Raw genomic sequence first — 23,974 nt, forward strand, 5'->3', positions numbered from 1 at the left:
CCGTCCCTAATAAGTTGTCGTAATACAAAAACAAAAATAGTAAAACCGGAACATTGATATCAAGATAGGCTGATTTACTTCAAAACTGAACTAATGAGTAGGCACATTGAAAATCTTACTTATACTAATATTATAATGTGAAAATTTGTATGTTTGTTACTCAATCACGCAAAAACGGCTGAATGGATTGGAATGGAATTTGGCACGCATGTAGATTGGATAAACATATATGACACTATTTTCCGGTAAATAAACCAGGGAACGATCTATACGAATAAATCGTATTAATGGTCTGATTTGCTGAAATTACACGTACACGTGTTACAGATATAAAGAGAAATCAACCCACCAAAAAAGAGAATGTTTTGTTTTGTTTTTTATGGTGATTTTGTTTCTACCAAGAAAGGTTGCCTTTTGATTGCCCCATTCTTATTTCATGTTCGATTCTAAATTAAAGGCAAAGGATGAGAAAATTGTGTTTTCATTTCTTAAAATGTCGCACTCTGGTAAGGCAAAAACGGCACATGTTCTGACCAGTGAAGCTTTGTCAGGGGAGATGGTTGCCCTGAAAATTAGATGGTTGTTTAAACCGATAATATTATGAAATGCGTGAGTTAGACAAGGATAAGAAGGCAGAAACATGCCTTTTTACAGGGTTTAGTGTAACATCAAACACATTTTTCAGGGGGAAGGCAAAATTTTTTTGGAAGAAACGAAATCACCGTTAGTTAAGAACCGAAATGAATGATTGTTTTACAGTTTGATGGATGTTTTAAGACGCCGCAATGAAGTTGGTATTGGCTAGTAGTAGTAGTCCAGAATAAGGCCTTTAGATACCAAATGCTCGAATTAAATCAAATGAGCTGCTCTACTCTGCTATCCGTTCAATATGCTTTGAATAATACCAATTTAATAAACTCAAGCAGGAAGCATTTGTACAGATTTGTACATTTTGGCAGTCACAGAGTGGTGTTGTGTAGAAATAATGAGTTCAGTTCAGTAACAACTTTAGAAACAACCCCACTGTGTAATTGTGAAAAAATAAAAATCTGTACGAATATACAGATCTTGTGATCCATGCTTAATAACGTTCAGATAACATTAAAAACCGAGAGCACATATTCCGATCTGCCTTATTTGAAAAACATCACTGTTGCCCACACTAAAAGGTATACTGTAAGAGCAATATTTTCATACACCATATACCATACATACATATATATATGTATTAGGAATGTTAATCCCTGCATCCCGAGATCCCGGCCTTTTTTAGGTCCTGAAAATCCCGGGATTAATTGCCAAGAATTTGCACTGATGGCAATAATAGAAACTCCTTTTCTTGGCCAGTATTGGCTATATTTATTTTCTTTATTTAATAATTAATATTTTTTTATAAATGTCTAGCTCATTATACATATAACACCGTGCGATATTACATTTTAAACACAAAAATCAATATATTCGTGAAGCCATGGGCCAAATATTGTAAAATTGCGTTTTCAGTTTTTCACCCTGACGAAAGTAATTCCAAAATGAAGAAGAAGTATGGGTATCAAGTTAGAGAGGAAATTCTGTAGAATTTAATCAGACTTAATTTTTTTGTCCATAGGGACTGGTAAGAATTGAAAATTTCCTTTTAAAATTTTTTCCTTGAAATTTCGCAATATTTGTTTTTGAAAAAATTATATGTTAAGGACTTATATAAACTCGATAACATCCTCGAATTTCGTCCTTCTAACTTTATCAGCTTAAAAACTTACATATTCGTACTTGTGAATCCAAACAAATATATTTTTTTTTAAATTCTGAAGAAATTTCCTTCCTTCTTTCCTTCCTTTTATTTGGTACCCATTTTTTTCAATACTTTGAATTTTTTTAATAATTTTTGGAATTATGCATATCTTTGAAATTACAAAGTCCTTTAAAATAAATCCTGACGTCAGCGTGAAATCATAAAAACGCCACTTTAAATAAAGAGTAGGTTTCAATCCCATTTATTTATTATTTATTTTATGGTAGGAGAGCTTCTCAAACAATTTAGAAGCAATTTTTTCGATTTAAGTTGTTGAAAAGTAATGAATATTTAAATTCCGGGACTAATCCCGGGATCGCGGGATTGTGATAACGACATCCCGAAAATCCTGGGATCGTAAAAAGCCAAAATATTAACATGCAAGAAAATGCAAATACGAATTTCGATGTGAAGCCAAACTCTCTGGGAAGGCAATCCCTGTGAATAATTGTACTATGGAAAACCCGATATATTGTGGCGAATAGCATGGCCATGGCGGAATAATACCAGGGGAAGTAATTATAGCGAGAAGAAAGATTTTGACACTGCCTTATTTGAAAAATTGCCTTTAAAATTTGGCTATATGACAGTCAATGTCGGAAAATAAAGCGAGAAAGCTGTTTTATTACTTCACCTGTTATTGCGCCATGAGCATGGCGGAATAAAAAAATGTGAAGTAATAAGGGAGCTTTCTCTGTTCATTTTCTGACATTCGGCTGCCTAACCGTCTTTGTCTTAGAAACGGACAGTTGAGTAGTTCCGCTCAGCTAAACAGTTGGAAACTTTCCTCCATTTTTTTCCAGCGGACAATTTTTACGCTACCTTAACTCAATCAGTTGCGCTCAAAATGTATTCAACAAAGTGTGATTGATTTTGACATTGCTCTCATAAGAAACAGGCTATATTGTCAAATTAAAATGAATTGTTAACCCATTTGAAAATATTTTTTTTTTCAAATTTGAATTTATTTAAAATAAATTTACACAAATAATTTTCAAGCAACAAATTTTCTTAATAAACGTGAAATTGTTAAGAGATAAACCGCCGAGGAGAGCAAGTAAGCACATTTAAAGTTTGGTAATAAGTAAATATGTACGTTCGACTTTTCTTAAATATTTAATGTAAGGAAACCAAGATGAAACGGAACAAAACTTTTGAACGGTGCGCTGTATGCAATAGAAGTCAGGACACGAAAATAGAGCGATGTTTTAAACCACCTAGTGGCGAGTTAAGACGGCAGCGATGTAGTGTTGTACTACGTGATTCATCTCGCGTTTATGAAAACCACTTCAAGGAAAGTGATTTCATTTGTTGTCCGTCCGAGTCAAGCACTTTCAAACGAGCTCGTTTATACCCAAACTATTTCGCATAAAAAAAATTTAATTTCAAAATTGTTAGAGTTAAGCTCTCATATAAAATTGGAAACAAATGTAAAATCATACTTCTATAGGTGTCGAATAATGTTTAGGATAAAAAATTTAAATATAAAAATAAACACACAAAAGTATAAAACTTGGGCAATTAAAAACAAGAAAATTTGCTAAAACGATTTTATAAATAATTTGTTTTATTTTATTGACAAAATATATATATTCCAGGTAATGTAAGTAAAACAAAACTATAATCAAAATAAAAGCCTTGGTTTCAGTGCTGACAAGATACATGCATCACTAAGGGTTAATTCGTTTGTTTATACTTTTTGACATTATAGTACCTTAAAAGAGAGCCGCACTGAGTTGTCAATCACACCTTGTTTAATACACCTTGGTTGCGCTTAGCCTAAACAGCTGATCGAAAGGACTCCAGCCGCTTATATTGAATTTAACGCCGCTTTGTTAGGTGGCAGTTGCAAACAAATTTATTATATTTTATATTACTGATGTAATAAAGTAACTAAAATATTTTATAATAATACTACGTTTCTCAATATATGCATTTGAAGATGTTTGCAATATAATTATGCGCTGTTTAATTCATTATAACATTAAAAAAATTTTCAACACGGCGGCAGCTCAGCGTTGAATTCTAAAAACTATCGGCGCAACTATCTCTATTTATTGCAATTTCATTTGTTTACATTTATCAGCTGTTCACTTGGTAGCATAATCATCAAGCCGTTTCTAAGACGAAATTGATGGGTTCAAGAGTTGCCAGCTGTTTCGTAGCAGATGAGCTAAACAGCTACGTCTTATGAACGCACCCAATGTTGCCTTTATTCGTTGGATGTTTTATATGTTGCTTCTATGGGAGTAATTAAGTACATATATTTAGAGAGAAATTTTTTTATTGTCTTGAAAGAATTATTTGCAAAATCTTTTTAATTTTCCGTTAGAAATTGATTTTTTCGTGGTCTCTGAAATATCACTTAGTTCTGTATAAAAAATTAAGAACTCCTAATTGAAGAACTGAAAATTGTGAACTGGTGAAGACGTCCGATTATTCCATGCATAAGCCGATTGAAGTCAGCGGTATTCGAGTATGCGAGTTTCATTTTTTTTAATCTTTCCAGTTCACGTTCTTTAGTTTCTTGGTATTGATCTCACGTTTTTAATTGCATCGCTTCATAAAATTATCAAAATTTCTTTGCGCATTTGTCGGTTAGTCCTTGTAGAATTATTTGCAAAATTTTGTAATTATTAATTTAGCCATTTCGATTGGTATGGTGCCATCAGTTTGTGCGGAATTAACAGAGTATTTTGGGCCGGTAGTTGGATCTTTTGTTAAGAATGCGAGGATATAGATGCTCTCAACACTAAGCGGTCTTCAAACGCAGAAGTTCTCCCTATCTCTCTACTTAATGGCACCGTATTGTGAGAATTTATATTTTATTCTTCTTCTTATTTCGCGCTGTAACCGTCTAAGCGATTTTGGCCGAGTTTAACAAAGCGCACCAGTCGTTTCTTTTCTGTGCCAATTGACACCAATTGGAAATGCCAAGTCCAGCCAAATCCTTCTCCACCTGATCTTTCCATCGCAGTGGGGTCTTCCCTCTTCCTCTGCTACCAACAGCGGGTTCCGAGTTGAATACTTTTAGAGCTGGAGCGTCGGTGTCCATTCGAACGACATGGCCAAGCCAGCGGAGCCGCAGTATTTTAATTCGCTGCGCTATGTCCATGTCGTTGTAAAGCTCATACAGCTCATCGTTCCATCGTCTGCGGCACTCGTCGTCGCCCACGCGTAAAAGCCCGTAAATCTTTCGCATTCCTTCTCTCAAATACTCCAAGAGCCGCCTCATCGGATGTTGTCATTGTCCATGCTTCTGCGCCATATATCAACACGGGCATGATGAGTGACTTATAGAGCGTGGTTTTCGTACGTCGAGAGAAGACTTTACTTCTGAATTGCCTACTCAATCCAAAGTAGCACTTGTGGGCAAGAGTGATTCTTTTAAGGATTTAACATTGCTTTTAATATCGTTTCAACAGATTATTTTTTATAACATGTGCTGTAAAATCTTTAAAGCCATTTTGTTATTGTTAAGGCCTAATTCACAGTGTCCTGTTAAACTACTTAACCACTAACAAGAATGAATTTCGTTCCATTAAAAAATTTAATTTAACTATAGAGTTTAAACCAGCATGCGTTTAAACTCTTGTTTACTGAGCACTGAAGCTATGAAAATCGATAGTTAAATCCTTGTCATTGTTAACTACGCACTGTGAATTCGACCCTTAGGCCCACTTGCAGAACACCCAGAGTTAAATATATAAATAGAGAGTTAAGTAGCTCAGTTAAATTTTTATAATCCCAAACCAGACAATGCCTTGCAGCGTTGAAAACTGGCCGAGTGTTAAGTAGCCCGAGGGATTTCTAAACTAAGTAGGCACCACTCTCTTCTTAGGCCCACTTGCAGAACATCCAGAGTTAAATATATAAATAGAGAGTTAAGTAGCTCAGGCCGAGTGTTAAGTAACCCCGGGGAGTTTCTAATTAAGTAGGCACCACTCTCTCTTATTTGGCTTTGTTTACATTTGTTATTTGAATTTGAACGTAAAATTTCAAATTGGTACACATTAAAAATTGGCCAGGGACACTTCTGAGACCTCTTAGTTACATGGACCACTAACGCGGTTGGTGCATTTTAATTGCATATATTTTTTACGCGAGACTTACCGAATCCTCAGAGCTCATAATACATACATAATGGGACGAAAACTATTCTGCTTCTAATATTTTCTAATAAACGTATGCGTTGGGACTACTGTTTTCTTCTTGACAATTTGAATAAATGTTTACATGATTCAATAATAAAAGTTTTGCTCAGAAAACAGTTTTCTCGCTCCCTCTTGACAAAATCGTCTCCCTTAGCAAGGCACTGGATCACAAATAAGTGTTTTTTTTGTTCTACGAATGCCCCTATCCATTCCCCATGTAGAATTGCTCGGTGATTCCGAAAATCTGGTTACTTTTTTTCTATGGATACGTTTTCGAGATATTTTCAATTTACCGTTATTCAGCTTAAAGCAAAAATTGGTTCCTTTTAATCACGTACGGCAAATGAAAGCTAATTAAATTCTCCACAAACCATACATATATACATCACCTTCCGATAGGACTGATAGTTTCTGCCAAATAATTAATCATTCCAGATTTTTTTTAATTTTTTAATAATAAAAAATAAAAAAAATTAAACTTTAACAGAAGAAAAATTAAAATAATAACAGCTTATGTGCCAAATTTTTGCATCTGTACTAAAGCCTGTTCTGTTACGAAAAAAAATCAAGTTACTGATGAAGAAAATCGATGGGAAAATACGTAATAATGAGCGGTCAAATGAAAATGTGCAAAGATTTTTTGTATTTCAATGCCAAGGTGGGCAGCGAAGGCATCTTTGGCGCCACTGTCGGAAAATTCACGACGAAACGTCCGATAACGGACTGAGGCTGATAAACTTCGCCGCGGCCCGAAACTTAGTAGTATGTAGTACTGGGATCAGCCAGGATCCGCACCCGCCTCAGTGCAGCAAACAATGTGCGCCCAACAATGCAAGGAAAGCTCAATGTCGAAAAGCTGCAATCAAAGCAGATGGCCAATTGATTCGCCAGTCGACTTTCACACCTGCTGTGAGAGAGCACTTAACGCTCATTACTGGTACGATGTGGAGAGTCAAGAATCTGTAGAGAAAAAAGGTGCTGCCTACAGGATCACGCTGCGATCGGGAGCAACGCGAGTCATGTGGAACCGTTATAGGGAACTGAAGAAGGAAGCTAGATGTATTTGCGAAATTTTTATCCTAGAGTTGAGCAACTTAGAAAGAAGAAAGGCGACCCCGCCATGTGCGCCAACTATTTTATCGAGTGTTGTGTGAAAGACACGCCTTACTAGTGTGGCTTCAGATCTGCCAAATCCACCATTGATCTCGTTTTCGCAATAAGCCAAAACTTGAAAGACCCGTGTGAAGGGGATCGACACATGCCTTCTATTTGTCGATTTCAAAGCCACTTCCGAAAGAAGTTGTCTTTATTTCGTGATGTCTTAATTTCGTATCCTCGCGAAACTAATACGGCTGTGTAAAATTATGTTGAGCAATACCACCAGCTCCGTCAGAATAGGGAAGGACTTCTCCGAGCCCTTTGATACCAGTCGAGGTTTCAGACAAGGTGACTCCCTTTCGTGTGATTTCTTTAATCTGATGTTAGAGAAGATAATAAGAGTCGCAGAACTGAACCGCTCAGGCGTAATAATTTACAAGAGCATACAATTGCCGGCGTATGCCGACGACATCGACATTATTGTTACAAATAAAAGCTACGTCTGTTCTGCCGTCTCGGAATTATATAGAGAAGTAAAGCGTGTGTCTGGTGGCGAACGAGCACAAAACGAAGTATTTCCTGTCATCACACAAACAGTCATCACATTCGCGCCTTGGCACCCACGTCCCTGTTGACAGTTATAATATCGCGACAATAGGAACCAGCATTAACACCAATAATAATGACAGCAACGAAATTCAACGCCGAATTACTCATGCCAACGAGTGCTACTTCGGACTGAGTAGACCAGAGGTGGGCACTTTTTTCCCCGCGCAGCAGCGAAAGTGCGAGCGCGGGCTAGAGAAAGGGAAAAATAGTTTACGGAGGAAGGGTATGAAAAATTGCGAAAAAATTATTTATATCTCATCATGTTCATCGCAGTACGCTCAGTATATCCAGTAAAAAACTGTGGTGAAGACCTTTATGTGGATAAAGTTCCCAGAGGTGAAATTTTAGGTAGCACACAATTTCTTACATGCATGGTTGCTTTTCAGCACCAATGAAAGAAACTTGATAAATATAAAAAAAAATATGCATATAGTGCATTAATTTTTGAAAGGAATGCCATATAATGTATGTACTCTGATTAATAATATTAAATAATGTATTAGGATCACCGTTTAATGTTATATTTGATACAAATTAATTTTGCTACTCGGGACGCTCTGCGCATTGCCACTGAATAATAGTTTTACTTAAAATTCCTGGTCCTTGTTCTTTCTGTATTGCATCGTGGTGAATTCACATTTCTCAGAAATTTTACAACAAAACAAAATGAAGGGAGTATTTTATTTGCTAATTTTTGCGATTTCTATTGTTTAATGTAAATTTTATGTCTTTTTAAGATATGTTGAGGCAACAAGGGCGCAGTTGGGAAATGAAGTTATTAGTAAGAAGTAGCAGGCACATTTGGAAAATTATGTCGATAAGCAAGATGGAATTTGGGAAAGTGCCTGGTTGCAGCATGTCTATGTATTAAAAAAGTATTTAATTAAATGAAATTGTGTTTAATAGAAATGTTATAAATAGAGTGGCGTTATTTAAGATGTGCTCCAAATATTTGGCGAACTTTTTTTCGCCTTCTCAACGTGCAAAGTTACAAGTTAAAATGACTGCCCCCATGGCCGGTAACAAGCCCGAAGCAAAGGGCAAACAACCTTCCAGGAAGCTGCCTGCTGTGTCTGAGTCGTAGCTGATGTTCAGGAAGAAGCAGGTCAGCAAACGTGCTACCCTGATCAAGCGTAAACTAAAGCGCTCTGCTGTGATTGCACTCCGAAAACGTGAAAACTTGGTCATGCTGAGAAATATCAAGCAAAATATCCGTGATGGACGCCGTGAGAATAAGTTGCGCCGTCTGGCAAAGAAACGCGGCTCATTCTACGTGCCTGCAGACGACAAATTGGCTTTTGTGATCTGTATCCGCGGTATCAACAAAGTTGCACCAAAAGTGCGTAAAGTTTTACTGTTGTTCAGTTTCCGCCACATTAGTCATGGTTTGTTCATCAAATTGAACCATTAATATGCTACGCATTGCCGAACCCTATATCACATGGGGTTATCCAAATCTTAAATCAGTTCGTGAATTGCTCTACAAAAGTGGAATTGTCAAGCACAACCATCAACGTGTCCCAATCTCTGACAACTTTGTGATCGAACGCAAATTGCGCAAAGCGCACGATATTCAGTGCGTTGATTATTTGGCGCACGAAATATTCACTGTTGGTACCCACTTCAAGAAAGCCTCCAACTTCACTACGTTGAGGTTGGTGATTTCGGTGACCGTGAAGATAAGATCAACAAACTGCCGCGCAAAATGGTTAAAAAAATGTTCGGTGTACAAGATGGAGTATTTTTATTTCAAAAGTATATAATAAATAAAAATAGAAAATGTTTTTTTTGTAACTTTCTGAAGGTTTAAACCACAAATATGCCAAATGGAAGGCAGCTTATATTCACAATTCCTTGAATAATGTCGAAATTCCATTGCCGTTTGTAAAGGCCATTTCAAAAGGCTCCAATCCACAAATTTTATTATTTGTTTTGGTTTTTCAGCTCATTAATGATGTACCCAGGGTTGCATTTACCGTCTATGAAAATATTTCATGAAGCGTTCCAAAATTAGCTCCGAGCAACTAAAAGTTGGTTAAGCTTAAGTGAAATAGGTTTTTATAAAATATTTATTCCTGGTACTTGTTAAAAAAAAAAATCAGATCAATATGAATTTATGGAATGAAGTAAATAAAAATCTACGAATACAGACATAACTGTGTTGGGCGTTGGTCCTGACGTATATAGAATTAATGCGTTAGAGAGAGATAAATATACAAGCTCAAAGTTTTTATTAATTAAATAACAATACTTTTTACTAATCAGCCTAATCATGAGTTTCGCCAGAATTTTTTTCACCCACCCGTAGTGAATACACGGAAACGAAAAGTGAAAAGGTGACCCGGTTCGAGAAAATTAAACTCCTGATATGGCTGAATATGTCGGAAACTAAAGCAGATATTTAAAAACAGATGACACTATTTGAAAGATCTTGATTAGTTTAGTACGACAGCATTCTATCGTAATTTGTACCAAATTACCGAAAACATTTTAGTCAATTACTCGGAAACNTAAACTCCTGATATGGCTGAATATGTCGGAAACTAAAGCAGATATTTAAAAACAGATGACACTATTTGAAAGATCTTGATTAGTTTAGTACGACAGCATTCTATCGTAATTTGTACCAAATTACCGAAAACATTTTAGTCAATTACTCGGAAACTAAAGAAGATATCCAAAAAACTGTTAACAAAAAATCTTATTTTAAAATATATAACTGTATCATTAACTAAAAACTGTCAAAATGACGCTTACGGAAATTTTCCATCCAAGCGACGATATTTGAAAGTTACTGGCATAATTTCGAGTCTGTATATAAATTTTCGGGAAAAAGTTAAGAAGTATATTCATATGCTGAAAAGATATTTTCGCACATTCACAATTTATTTAAAGTATATAATCAGCCCTGTTTCCAATTCCATGTGAATAAATCGCTCCCATAATTTAATTTGTGCATTCAATATATTTCACAATTAACTTAAATACTGAATTACAAATATTTGAGCAACGACTTCGCCACAGTAAAATAAAAAAATGGGTATGTATTAATAACATAAATATTCTTAATACATTTATATTTCGAGAGATGTTCAAGCGCACTGAAAAACTTTTCTATCCATTTCTCCAGTGCTAAAATGATTTTCACCACATTGAATTGCTTTTTAATAGCAAATTAAAAGTTATATTTTACCTTTTTATCGACACGATTATTACATTGGTGAGCTACAGCACTTTTGCAAATACGCTTGAATTCGTGAATAGGCCCTCACAATCGCCCGATTTGAACCCGATCGAAAAAGATTGCCCTGTCTAAAGTTCTGTAATTCGTCGTTGCCCACCGATGTAACAATTGTCCCGGTAAAGAAAGAATGACATAACTTTTTATTAATTTTAACCAAGGCATTTTAACTTAAATGATAATTGCTCGCTGGATTAAGGCGCCTTTACACGGGTCGATTTTCTAGTACATTTTTGTCGTTCAACCAAAATCGACCCGCGCAAATGACATCTCAACCGTAAAATTTAATGCTTTGGCTAGTCGATTTTCCAGTATACAGAAATCGACCCTGGTAAAGGCAGCTTTATCCCCCTATTTAGTCCCAGAATATAGCGATACGAGGAGAAATGAATTGTTTTTTATAAAGATAAGATATGCACATCTACTACTTGGTTTTTACTCCCATTTTTTCAGTCCGAACCCAGCAAAGAGCGCTCGATGAAGGTCAGCTAGTGATCAGTTTTGCCAAATTTTTTATTTAAAAAAGAGCAATTTTCCAAAAAAAAAAACACCAAATTTGTGTGTTTAATGGTATTTTTGCATATAAAGCTGTATGTTTAAATATTTTAAGTAATCACGCAATGTCACTTGTAAATATTTCCAACTATGCGCAGTTAATTAATTTAATTAGCAAAATGTTTTTTGAAGTGAAACTTCTTAGACGGCGGTATCGCAAAAATGAAGAGTGAAATTTTTAAAACTGAAAACCTTACATGAGTGAGAAGGAAGATATAGGTAGTATAGGGAAGGGGAAAAAAGAAATAAAGCGACGCATGACGGGTACGAGTACCTACATATGTTTATGGGCAAATCTAAAAAACAGGTAACCTTTGTGTTATTTAGTTTTATTTTCACTGTTGTAAACTAAATCAAGCTGGCTGCTTTTGGATATAATTCATTGACGTATACTTGAGGCCTCAAAAAAAATTTGGATCAATTTGCTGCATAGCTTTTGAATTATAGGTGTTTAAATTATAAAAAATTATGAAAACAAGTGAATTTTTTATGTAATTTTTTAAAGGGGCACAATTAACTAAGTCATAACTTTTGAAGCACACCATATTCTGGTTTGAAATTAAATGGGCATTTAGCACTTACATATGGGTGTTTCCAGCGGAAGGTCCACCACGACAAAAAAAATAAAAGTTTTATATCTAACGTATTTNATTATGAAAACAAGTGAATTTCTTATGTAATTTTTAAGAGGGGCACAATTAACTAAGTCATAACTTTTGAAGCACACCATATTCTGGTTTGAAATTAAATGGGCATTTAGCACTTATGTGTACACTTCATATGTAGTAGGTAAGAAAAGTGTGCATTAAAAAATAACGAAATGACAAGTAACTCAACGTCTGTAACTCCACATTTCGCAATTTTCAAAACTTTCGGTTTATCGCGTATAGGTTTTGAAGCATTTAATTTTAAGAACTTTTTAAGTATGTATTGCATTCTACAAACAATTTCGAATAATTTGATACCTTAGCAAGAGGTGTGCTTTCAGAATAAACTAACATTTAAAGATAAAATATTCTGTGATCTTGAGCGTAATTTTTATTCCAAAACCACCTTAATTGAAGGCACATTTAGAAAATACGTTCTAAATCTTTCTATAGCTGCTAGTCCCTACAAAATTACATATACCTGTAAAATGCTTCAATAAAATTTTCTCTAGAAGTGTGTAAAAACTCTGATTTACTAATTTTAATGATGCTCCTTCTTTTAGTCAGAATATTTCGAGAGTGGTATCAAAGCAACTTTTTTTCGACAAATGTTCTGATAGTCGGTCTTACTTAATTGGAGCCTTCTAAATTCAATCGTTTTATCCTATTGGCTCCACTTTTCGAGATAGCGGTACTTGAAACTTTGCTTAAATTTTAACTATGTTATAAAAAAGTCCTGGAGTTTTGAAGATATTTTACTAAAATTTTGCACATAGCCGTATCTTATCTTAACTATTCCACAAAATCATCGAAATCGGTTCACTCAAAACATCTAGCTTCCATACAACTGATTGACCAGAGACGTTCTTTTGCGTTATAACTTCTCCAATTAAACAAGTTAAAATTTAGTATAGGTTCAATTTAACATATAGCACGCATACAATTTATTATTCAGATATGAAGTTAGAGTTATAGCGCAAAAACACATATCTGAGTAATCAGTTGTATTGGAGCTATACGTTTAAGGTGCACCCATTTCGATAATTTTAAGGAATAATTAAGGTAATATTAAAAAACTGTTATGTGCTAAATTTTATTAAATAACTTCAAAACTGAGGGAGTTATTTATAAAATAGTTAAAATTTAATCAAAATTTCAAGTACCGTTATCTCGAAAACCGGAGCTAATCTGCTAAAACGGGGCATGCTATTGAATTTAGAACGTGCCAATTAAGTGAGTTCAACTTTCAAAATCTTTGCTCAAAGTAATTTCAACCCAGCTTATTCTTTTGTTTTCTATTTCATGTTTATTCCTCGTTTAACTTTTGAAGCACTTGATGAAAATGAATTACACTTATATTAATCGATTTATTAAGAGATTACGAATAAAATGATATATAAAACATAGGTGTGCTCACAAATTTAAAAATTNATATTAATCGATTTATTAAGAGATTACGAATAAAATGATATATAAAACATAGGTGTGCTCACAAGTTCAAAAATTAAATTTTTTTTTTTGAAAGTGTACCTATTTTTTAGATATGCCCATATATTCAAAAGCCGATACATTTCCAAAAATCACTTGAAAAGGCCTAATTACTTTACTATATTTTGTTTAGTGGAAAATCTGTTGATTCCACTACTTTTGAAATGATAGAAAAATTTTTACATTACCACTAAACTCATTAGTGGTAGTGGAAAAAAATCAATTACCACTAAAGGCATTTATTTTTAGTGGACATTTTTTCAACTACCACTAACGCATTTAGTGGTAGTGAAAAAAAATCTGACTCACACTACTTTTAGTGGGATTAGAAAAAATAAGCCTCACTATATTCAATATTAGTGGTACTTAAAATTTAGTGCACTACGCCCATGTCTGCGTGTACCAAATTTCAAGTTCATATGACCTATGTCTCCAAAGTTATAGCTGATAAAAATTTTCACGCCTATGGCATGTGCCACGCCCTTTTTTTAAACTCATGTATATCTAGCCTACTATGAGCACCTACCATAGATATATCTGCATACCAAATTTGAAGTTCAAGTGACTTATGGTTCCGAAGTTGCAGATGATCCCCCTTGTCTAATCCCAATTTTTTTCTTCTTATTATAAGCTCAGGTGTGATAGAAATACTCTGTCAAAATTTCATTCGATTCTGTCCATCCGTTTAGGCTGGCACATACATACATACATAAGTACATACATACATACTTCTACAAATATATAGTAGATATCTATCATTCCGACCAGTATATAAGAATTTTAGGAATATCTCGTCCACAATGCCACCTATCGTGTACATTTTTGGTCCCAATATTTATTTTCAACTGTCTAAATTGTATTCTAAATATGAGCCGGATCGGCAAGAAAATGCAGTTTTTAGGAATCTTGCGACCCTAGCGCCACCTAGCGAGTGCATTTTTAGTCAGAATATTTATTTTCTAGGTGCTGACACATGTTCCAAATATCAACCAAATCGGGCTAGCCGTTTAGTGACATTTAATGCACAGAAAACTCTATGGAATTGTGAAATCGTGACGTCTCAGCATTCTTCATTTTTCGGCAGACTCAACAAAAAATTTAAAATTTTTTTAAATCAAAAAACCTTTCACACAGAAGGTGCAAAACAGTACTTTTTACAGAATTAAAATCGGTTCAGCCGTTTGGTCAGGCATTGCCGTCATACGAAAAACATTTCATTTTTATATACATACTCGCACCCCGGCGAACTTCGTCCAGCCCAAAATAAATTTTTTGTATTGAACCATTTTGGTCCAGCATTTTCACCAAGAGTTCACGTTCATAGTTTTTAGTGACGCATTTGTCTTCTAATATTACGGTTTGGTGGTTGTCAGAAGGCATATTTGCCGTCTTAAATAACTTAGCAAAACTGTACTTGCATACAAAGATACGTAATAGTTTCAGTGCGTTTGAAAGGCGCCACGTCCCCTTTTCAAATAACCCCAATTTCCTCTAAGAGCGTGGGATTGATTTCATATATCTCTATCCCATTTTCGAGTAATCTACCATGGGAGGTGCCACGTCCCTTTTCCAATAGCCCCAACTATTCTTCATGACCAGTCGCGTTTTATATATCTTGTACATACCAAGTTCCAGTACTCTTCCATGAACACATCCAGAGATATTCAGTATGTAAAATTCGATGTGTATGGGAAGTGCCACGCCTCCTTTTCCGATAACCACAATTTATCTCCATGAGTATGCGATTGCTTTTATATATCTCCATACCAAGTTCGAGACCTATTCCATGAACATTTTCCGGGACATGCAGTATGAAAAATTCGGTTTGTATGGGAGGTGCCACGCCCCCTGGACCTAGAGGTATGAAATATGCTTGACATCCGATTCTCATACCTACCATATATAACACAAAAATTTCATAAAGATTGGTCGAGCCATGTAGGAAAAGTGCAATTTTTATATATTAGATAAGCACGATGCGAGAACATAGAAAAAATTTCAATGAAAAAAAATATATTTTTTCTCGGGTTCACAACAATTCTATCTTTTAAGTTGGAACCAACAATACACACCCACAAAATTTCATTGAAATCGGTTAAGCGGTTTCGGAGATTAGCGTAAACGAACACAGTGACACGGGATTTTTATATATTAAGATACCCTACTATAATCACCTACCATAGATACGTTTGCGTACCAAATTTCAATTTCATTTGACTTATGGTTTTGAAATTATAGCTGATAAAATTTTCCACGCCTATGGGAAGTGATATATCTGCATACCAAATTTCAAGTTCTTAGGACTTATAGTTCCGAAGTTATAGCTGATAAAAAATTCCATGCCTATTAGATGTGTCACGCCCTCTGTTCCAAACTCATTTATATATACCCTAATATAAGTACCTACCATATATGACTGCATACCAAATTTCAAGTTCATGTGACTTATAGGTCCGGAGTTATGATTGATAAAAAATTTCACGCCTATTGGATGTGCTAGGCCCATTTTTACAAAGACATTTATATATACTCTACTGCAAGCACCTTCCATATATATGACTGCATACCAAATTTCAATTTCATGTGACTTATAGTTCCGGAGTTATAGCTGATAAATATTCCCATGGGATGTGCCACGCCCACTTTTTCAAACTCATTTATACATATATACCCTACTATAAGCACCTACCATATGTGTGACTGAATAACAAATTTCAAGTTCATATGATTTATAGTTTCGGATTTATAGTTGATAAAATAATCCACGCTTATGGGATGTGCCACGCCCCCTTTTACAAACCCCTTTATATATACCTTACTGTAAGTACCTACCATATATATGACTGCATACCAAATTTAAAGTTCATGTGAGTTATAGTTCCGGAGTTATAGCTGATAAAATATTCCTATCGGATGTGCCACGCCCACTTTTTCAAACTCATTTATATATATACCCTACTATAAGCGCCTACCATATGTATGTATGACTAAATTACAAATTTCAAGTTCATATGACTTATAGTTTCGGATTTATAGCTGTTAAAATATTCCACGCCCATTGGATGTGCCACGCCCACTTCTACAAACTCATTTATTTATACCATACTATAAGCACCTACCATATATATGACTGCATAAAAAATTTCAAGTTCATGTGACTTATGGTCCCGAAGTTATGATTGATTACAAATTTAACGCCTATAGGATGTGCCACGCCCACTTTTACAAAGCCATTTATATATGCTCCCCTGTAAGCACCTACCATATATATGACTGCATACCAAATTTCAACTTCATGTAACTTATAGTTCCGAAGTTATGGCCGATTAAAAGTTTCACGCCTATGGGAGGTGCACGCCCGCTTGTCGAAACCCAATTTTTTTACCCTATTATAGACCCTGGTGTCATGGCAATACTCTGTCAAAATTTTGTTCGATTCTGTCCGTCCGTTTAGGCTGCAACCTGGTACATACATACATATACATATACATACATCCACAAATATATAGTAGATATATCCTTCTCTTAGAGTAAAATAATTTTTGGGGATGTCTCGGCCACAGGGCCACCTATCGCGTAAGTTTCAAGTCCAAATATTTATTTTCAATTGGCTAAATTGTTTCCTAAATATGAGCCAAATCAGCAAGTAAATGTAATTTTTAGGAATATTCTGACCCCAGCGCCACCTAGCGAGCAAATTTTTTGTAGAAATATTTGTTTTCAAGGTACTGATATATGTTCCAAATATGAACCAAATCGGTAAAGCCGTTTAGTAGTTTAGTGACATTCAATGTACAGAAAACTGTATGAAATTGTGAATTCGTGACGTCGCAGCATTCTTAATTTTTTTGGCAACAACAACAAAAAGTTTTGAATTTTTTTTAATCGAAAAACCTTCCACACAGAAGGTCCAAAATAGCACTTTTTACAGAATTGAAATCGGTTAGCCGTTTGGTCAGGCATCGTGGTCATACGAAAAACATTTCATTTTTATATATATAGATATAGATTATTAAATGTTGGCATTAAAGATTTTTGCACAGTATTCCTTATGCACATAAATATATAGATAGATAGATAGAATTTGCCAATAAAAATTGTAAAAGTGGAATTTAAGAGCCAATTTCAGATGAATATTTGAACGGCACTTAAGTTTAATTTTGGATTGTTATTTAAATGGCATTTAGCTTGCGTTAGGTTTCAGATCAACTTTATTTAAATTTTCATTTATTTCATTTCCTTGAAATTGTTGTTGAATTTGTTTGTTTGTTTACATTTTGCGATGGGCAGCTGATTGTTGTTTGGTAAGATTGATATAACCACCTATCTATCATTCTTGGTTGTTTGGTACAAACACAGGGCTGCATATCTCACATTTAAGCAAATAGCCAATATTGGCCATTTAAGTGCAGATAGAATGTATGATCCGAAAATGAATCTACTTAAATCGGCCATCTGAAATTGGGCCTTAGTTTCTCAAATCATAGTCTTCTTTTACAGCTCAAACAGCCACCGGCGTAAAACCGTAAACCGTGTCAGCTGACACGACCTATCTTATGGGATTCTCGTGTTAACGAAAATTCACCACCCCAAGACAGTCGCTGCTTCTGTCACTCTATTTATCAATAGCAATTTCATATGTTGATACGAATATGGCCATGTACATGGCGTATGAGTAACATTCTGACCTGCTCGTATTTCATAAAAAAAAAAATTCAAATTAAAAGAAGAAAGCGGATACATACATACATATTTATTTAGATTTTATGCAGTGGTCGGCAAAAGTTAAACTGTGACTGGGTTGGGTGAAAACAAGCCCTGTAGGGAAACCCCGAACTGGTGAACCAAATTTGTAGTTCCGTACTAGATCTTTATCGCCAAAAACGAACCAGTCCGATAGTAACTAGATCGCCACCAGTTCAAAAGCAGCGATATGTGGTACGTTTAAACAACAATGTTAGAAATCTATATCCAAAATGACGAATTTAGAACTGGTTCAAAACTATAGAAAAAGGGATGCAGCGGGGGGCTTGTTTACTTTAGATAGATTTTTGCTTGGCGGGTCTGCACGTCGCAGATGCTTTTTCATAGTTTGGTAATACAAAACTAATATTTGTGTTAACATCTTAACATTATGGGACCTTCTGGAATATAACCAATAACAGTCAGCACCTCTGCAAATTCAGCTACAACCAAAGGTATGTAAACGTGTTTTCCAATGCACAATTTAATTTACATTTATTCAAACAAATTTGATTTCAGATTGAAAATACATTTCTCTGCAAATAATCAAAAATTGCTAACATGCTAACCCACAAAGAAAACATCTTGTTACTTTTTTCGTTTACAACTGGTTCGAAACTATAGAAAATGGGGTGAAAAGCGAACTAGATCCCGTATGTCGAATTTGGGACTGGTTCTGAACTATAGAAAAGGTAATGCAGCGGGGGACAATTTCCAATTCCTATGACAGCGCTGTGTCAAATTCGCCAGTTGTTTGCATGCAAAACAGATTTATTGTGAACTAGTAGTGGTTCTAAATGTACTAGAAGCGCACCAGTTCAAAACTAGAGATTTTCCCCACAGGGAGAGAACTGCTCCGCATGAGAAAGTTACGAGAAGTGAACAAATTTTTAACTTATCGGTCTTCAGTAAAAACATATAAATACATATATTTAACACATACATATCGTCGTTTAAAGTGCAAAACCGCTTATCAACAAAATGCAAAACCGCGTATCAGCAAAATGCAAAACCGCGTATGTGAACTTGTAGAAATTTCTAGAGCGTAAAAACACTCATATTTCAAAATGGTTCTCTTCTTTATAAAGCAATCGCATTTCTGCTAGTATATTTCAGGACGAATGGATTAGGATTGAGTCAAGAGCTTGTGTGAGCAAATTCAATTTTTGGCAGCCAATGTCAGTTACGCGGTTTGACGATACGCGGTTTTGTACTTTAAACGACGATATGTATGTACATATACAGGGTGTCCCAGAAGTAACCTGCCAAACTTGAGGAGAAGACAGTTGGGGTGGTAAGCTCCCTGATAAACAAAAATTTTTCAGGTAAAAGTGTCACCGTTTTTGAAATATTTAAATTTTTTTGAATTAAGGAAAAATCGTGCCTTTTCATGTATTTTCTTTAACTGCATCTACAAAGAAGGCTATACTTTGTACATTTTTTATGTAAAATACTTCCAGAGAGTTGCTTCTCCATATTCAAATGCCATGTAGTAAAAATATTTTAAGGAACCATTATAAAATTAGGACTATTTTGGGATTTTTAACTTTTTGATATCTTGTTCCCCAACTTTGACTATCTTTGGTGAAAAAAAAAATGTACTGAGCTATAACTTTACATTACATAAAAAAATTCTCATTTAATAGATATTTCAGAAATGTGCCACTCTTACTATTTCGAATAGAAAAAAAAGTTATAGCCGCTTTTGTGGGTAAAGGACTGAGACAAGCTAGAATGTATTTAATAGATTTAAATTTAAGTTGGTCTTGTTACCGACCAATGACATGCTAAATAGTACAAAGGTACATTATTACATGCTCCTGACATTATTTTGTGTTACTTACCGTTACTTATCAATATTTTTTGTGAATGATGGAATCACGTGAAATAGAATATACATGAGTTGTTTGAAGACAAATTTATTCATTTATTGATAAAATATGCTCAAATTGGCGACCTTCTACTCTAATACAAGCTCGGCACCTTTTAAGAAAAGACGTATTAACTCAATTGGGCTATCTCAGCAGCAGCTCCATTTATTTGTTCCCGAAAATGCTCTTCGTTTTTAATTATTTTTGAATAAATTTTGTCACGGTAGAAAAAATCGAATGGATTCAGGTCTGGCGATTGAGCGGGCCACGTGATTGGCCCGTATCGTCCAATCCATTGGCGAGGATAAGTTTCGTCTAAATGTACTTCCTTCACGCCCGTAGTGAGCAGGGCATCCGTCATTTTGCTGCCATAGTCTTCGCCGCAGGTTAAAGGGTACATCTTCTAAAAGAGTTGGAAGCTGTTCCTGAAGGAATTTTAAATAACTGTGGGAGTTGAGCGTTGGCGGCAGTTCCACAGGTCCCAATATCTGACAATTAAAAATACCGCACCATAAATTTATTTTGTGCTGGTACTGCGAACGATCTTATCTCATTTCGTGAGGATTGTCTATCTGCCAACTGTGAAGGTTATGTAAATAAAAATAACCATCACGTTTGCATGATGATTCATCACTCTAAATTATTTGATTAAAAAAGTTGGGTCTGAATCATGCATTCGCAACATTTCACTGCAAAATCTAACTCTCGACAGGTAATCTCTCTCTTGTAGAGCCTGAACACGTTGAATGTGGTAGGGATGGTATTTTAAACCTTTGTGAACTGTAGTTTTTGGGATTCCCGTCCGTCTTTCCATCATTCTCCCTGAAGTCGATGGACCTAGTTCCACTTCCTCTAACACAACTTTAACATCTAACGTTGCAGGACGTCCTGTCTCACAGCCACGCCTTCCAGATATGCGACCTAAAAAAGTTAAAAATGATAGTTAAAAGAAGAATGGCTTCAAACAAGAAAGGTGTAAAAAGCACTTACCTTCATATATTTCTCTATGGGTCCGGGCGAATACTTGACGACCCGGATGCCGACGATTTGGGTATCGCTCTGCATAGAGTCTTTGAGCAGCTCTGGCACTACAGCAAGCTTCACCGTAAATTAGGTGAATATCCGCATATTCATGCGACGTATACTGCGTGTTCTCTGTCATAGCATTAATAAACCAATAAGGGATGGCAAAGCCGACTTCGACTTTCGACCAAAATCGACTTTTTACTCCTGAAAGTCGAGTTTTAGTGATCGACTTTCAGTTTATGGAAGTCGACTGAAGTCGACTTTTCACTTTCGACTCTCGACTTTTTTAAATTTATTTGCACATAAAAACTGATCTTCTAACAAGGGCGCGGAGTGCTGTTTGGTCGTATTTAAAAAAAATTGCCAATAAAACTGAAGTGAAATTTGAAAAGTGTGGTAGAGAAATGAATTTTAATGACAGTACAACAACATTGTCAAATCATTTAAGAGCAGCGCATAAAATTACTATACGACAACAAATTCCTCAAATTTGTTAATCGTTTGTCTCCACAATCTTCAGTTAATAATGAGGTAAGATAAACATAGGTATTTATTTTAAAAATTTCATGCAAGAAAGTTTTTCAGCATGAGTTTATGTAAGTTTCTACAGACAGTTTTTGGTTCGAATTTGACCAATCCGTAAGGTACAACATTTAAAACACCGCTAAAAACGTTGCTGGTAGGATTCCAGTTAATATGCGACATTAGTCGTGTGGATAGTCCCAATCCACTAGCTGTCTGGGCTACTCCTATATTTATCCATGCTTATAAAGTGGCACTTATATTTCTATCAATACCCGCAAATTCTGCTCCATCGGAAAGGCCACATTTTTCAAAAAGTTGTCCGTAATTACCAAATATCGATTCAAAAAATTTGTAGAATTTTTTTTTGTGAAAATTTAAAAATTTTTAAATTATTTTTCAAAAATATAATTTTTAAAAACCCTCACAACCAACATTTTCATGCTGTGTAACTGGAACAATTTAAAAAATTTTTAAAAATCCTTCAGTGTCTGTTTTTTTTACCTAGCATTGAATTTCACTAAATTACAGATTATTCTAAAGACCACTAGTAAATTATGATATTTTTGGCGTATTCTGACTCTTATATTTATAGCTAATATATGAGTTAAATGCAGACTGTACTTAATACATTTTTTTTATTAAAAAAGTCGAAAAAGTCGAACAAAGTCAACTTTTCTTCGTGGATCGGTCGACTTTTAAAGTCGACTGTAAAGAGTCGAGCGAAAAGTCGAAAGTCGACTTTCTAGTGAAGTCGAACAACCCTAAACACAATGTTCGAAGGGTCCAATTTCACAAAATCCACTTTCATTATTTCTGGTAAGTAACACAAAATAATGTCAGGAAGTAATAATGTATCTTTGTACTATTTAGCATGTCATTGGTCGGTAACAAGACCAACTTAAATTTAAATCTATTAAATACATTCTAGCTTGTCTCAGTCCTTTACCCACAAAAGCGGCTATAACTTGTTTTTTTTTTTATTCGAAATAGTAAGAGTGGCACATTTCTGAAATATTTATTAAATGAGAATTTTTTTATGTAATGTAAAGTTATATCTCAGTAGACCTTTTTTCACCAGAGACATTCAAAGTTGGGGAACAAAATATCAAAAAGTTAAAAATCCCAAAATAGTTCTTATTTTATAATAGTTCCTTAATATATTTTTACTACATTGCATTTGAATATGGAGAAGCAACTATCTGGAAGTATTTTACATAAAAAATTTACAAAGTATAGCCTTGTTTGTAGATGCAGTTAAAGAAAATGCATGAAAAGGCACAATTTTTCATTAATTCAAAAAATTTAAATATTTCAAAAACGGTGACACTTTTACCTGAAAAATTTTTGCTTATCAGGGAGCTCACCACCCCACCTGCCTTCTCCCCAAGTTTGGTAGGTTACTTCTGGGACACCCTGTATGTGCATCGCTCATTTACTATAAAAGTGTCATAACACCAAAAAAGCAAAAATCGAGTTAAGCATGCAAGAATGAACATTAGCTCTTTCTTATGATGTGTAAAAATTTCATAGCTGTAACAATTACCAGTAGCTCACTAGAACAAAATCAGCCTTATCCTGAGTTTTCACCCGAAAAATGTTCTTCCGCGCATAGCAAATTCACGGAAACACAAAGTGAAAAGTGAACCGGTTTGGAAAAAATGAAACTCATGATAAAGCTGAATATGTATTAATTTTTCCCCTGGGAGTATATTTAAATTCAAAACTTTAAGGTGGTTTCCCGGGTTTTTAGTCTTTTGAGTTATGAAAATATTGAAGTAAAATGAAAATAAAAAATTTCTAAATTCATTTGGATTAACCCACGTCAAATATTGAAAATTTAAATGAAAAAATTTAAATTCATGTTTATCAGAATTTTCCATATCATTATGAAATGATTAAAAATGTCTTTTAATCGCAAATATATTCCCTTTAACAACCACCCTTTAATTCTTTGAAAAAAAATTAACTTTTTTTCATTAAAAATTCGTTGTATTTCTTCTTCATTAAATTGTTTCCTTATGAAAAGAATCAAAATGTCTTTGAATAGCATATTCTTTATTTTTTAAATGACTTATAACACAAAAAGCATTGCATGTCACCAAAAGCATTTTCAAGCATGTAATATCAAATAAAACACCTCTTCGAGGTAAAATATTCAAGTGACGAAAGCTGAAAAAGAAACACAATATTTATGATATCAATTTCGTGACGAAAATTATACGCAT

The 23,974-nt window shown here is 34.7% G+C and overlaps 1 protein-coding gene across 3 annotated transcripts in view; it reads right to left on the bottom strand.

Moving 5' to 3' along the window:
* Positions 1 to 23,974, bottom strand: part of unc-5 (netrin receptor unc-5) — a 234,282-nt gene that overhangs the window by 50,245 nt on the left and 160,063 nt on the right. The window lies entirely within an intron of this gene.

Source organism: Rhagoletis zephyria, unplaced genomic scaffold (assembly GCF_001687245.7).
Source record: "Rhagoletis zephyria isolate East Lansing unplaced genomic scaffold, Rhagoletis_zephyria_1.1 Rzeph_scaffold_00365, whole genome shotgun sequence".
NCBI lineage: Eukaryota > Metazoa > Arthropoda > Insecta > Diptera > Tephritidae > Rhagoletis > Rhagoletis zephyria.